The sequence below is a fragment of the Oryzias melastigma genome, linkage group LG19 (assembly GCF_002922805.2).
Source record: "Oryzias melastigma strain HK-1 linkage group LG19, ASM292280v2, whole genome shotgun sequence".
Lineage (NCBI taxonomy): Eukaryota > Metazoa > Chordata > Actinopteri > Beloniformes > Adrianichthyidae > Oryzias > Oryzias melastigma.
In genome coordinates this window covers 22,888,803-22,891,065 of record NC_050530.1, presented here as the reverse complement: position 1 = coordinate 22,891,065, position 2,263 = coordinate 22,888,803, and positions in this window count along the sequence as shown.

The window sequence follows — 2,263 nt, the reverse complement described above, 5'->3', positions numbered from 1 at the left end:
AGCCGTGTTTTACCCCAGGGGACGTAACAGCACACCTCTTAATAACCCCCCACTCCATTTTGTTGCTTATGAACTTAGTGTAAATGGATCAGAAAGCTTTACAACTTAATCTAAGAGATCTTAAAATGTTTTTTTTTCTGATAGGTCAATTGCGCCTCCTCCTGGATGTGAACTTAAACTACACTTTTAATGAAGTTTTTTTTTTTTTAGTTTATAGCAGTTACACAGAAATATCAAGTTAAAAAGATTGCATTAGCTTAACAATGCTGCCCCTTCTGTACTTAGAAGAAATTGGAGTACGTATAATTTTTTTTAGTTTAAAGGTAGGTAAAAATCGCTGAAAAGCTTCAGCTGTTGTGCACAGACCTTTCCAAAAATTAAAGTATCATGGAAAAATATACTCAATCCCATAATTTCGTTCAAAAAATAAACTAGAATAAAGACTCAGGACCCACTGTTTAATTGATATCAAGTATTTATTTGTTTATTTTTACATTGACTGCGATTCCAGCTCATGAAATAAAAAACAGGATTTAAGGAGATTAGAATACCGTGGAGAAATCGGTCTAGTTTAAATTCGTCTTCTTCTTGTTGTACTAGTGCTGTTTTTATGGGGAATGACACACATCATTAAGGTGCAACGCTGTAAGGTGCATTACTGCCACCTACTTGTATGGAGTACTTTAAATTCTGCGAGACATGAGTGTTTTAAACTGAGTTTCACCAACTGTTCACCTTCTAAACTCAAAGGATGTGGACAGGTTCTCCAGATTTCTTTAAATGGGTTTGGTTCAATTGGTCCAGTTCAATTCAAAATGGGGAAAACTTCAGACTTCATTGACCCCTCAGTAGTCTGGGTGAGCCACTAGAGTTCATAGCTAAATAGGTTGACTTTTCCCAGAGTGCTGCGTCCAAGCAGATTAACAGAAAGTCTAATGGAAGGGGAGAATGTGGCAGGAGAAGATGCAGCAGCATAAGAGACGGCCGTGAGATTATCAAAAGGACCAGATTCAAGAACCTGCAGACATCCAGAAAGAGTAGAAAAAGGTGGAGGAACAGCTTCAAAAACCATCCCATTCAGATCCATTCAGGAGATGGACTACAACTCTTGGGGAATCGGGTCAAGAGACTTCTAAACCTGGACCAACAGAGGAAAAGTCTCATCTGGGCCAAGGAGAAGAAGTACTGGACTGTTGGCCAGAAGTCTATAAAGTCCTGTTTTCTGATGAAAGTAGAGTGTCTGTCATTTGGGAATCAAGGCCCAAGGGTTTGGAGAAAAACTGGTGAGGAGCAGAACCCGCTCCTGAAGGTCCAGAGTGAAATCTCCAAAGTCAGTCTTGATCTGGGCTGAAATGTCCAGCACTGGTGTTGGTAAACTCTGCTTGATTCAACTCAAAATCACTGCGGCAGTCTAGCAGAATGTTCTAGAGAACTTCATGATTCCTTCTGCTGAGGATCTGGATGGGGATGCATATTTTATCTTCTAGCAGGAAGATCTCCATAACACTGAAGGCTTAAAGATGAAAGTGTCATTTTAAAAGATACTTTATTTTGTTTGACTTGATGTGATCATCATCTCTATCTTTTTGCAAAAAAGTATTCTAATTTTCTAAAATATATATTTTTTTGTGGGTTTTATTTGCTGGAACCCCATTTTATGTCAAATCAATTAAACAGTGGTGCCTGAATCTATATAATCTATGAGATATTATTTTTAGGAAATTCTGTAAATGTGTATACAAAAACATCACTGTTTAACATTAAATGCAGAAAATTAAATGCACGGTTGTTCCAGGAATGAAGTTGGTCTTTCCTACGTTATTTGTATAACCTGAATGCAGCATGACGTTAGGTTATTTGCATGTCAGTTTCGTTTCTATTTTAAGTTTCATTTCTAATGAAGAGACAAATTGAAATAAATATATTTGTCATTAAATTATTAAATAAGTGTGTCTTATATTTAAAATGGGCATTAAATGAATAGAATTGGAAATCAGTAAATACATGTTTAAATAAATGTGCCATTAAAATAGCCATTAAAAGGCAAAGGAAATAAAAATATTTAATATGAAATTATTCAGTAAATGCTTCATTAATTGTTAAAAAATAAGGATGTGTGTCATTAAATGTGTCAATATTTAATTAAAATTCTATTCTAAATGATTTAAAAAGCATAAAGGCTTTGCTAGAAACCGTGATCACTGTTTTTTCTCTCTTTACTTTACAAACATCTCTAGTGTGTGTGTGTGTGTGTGTGTTGGGG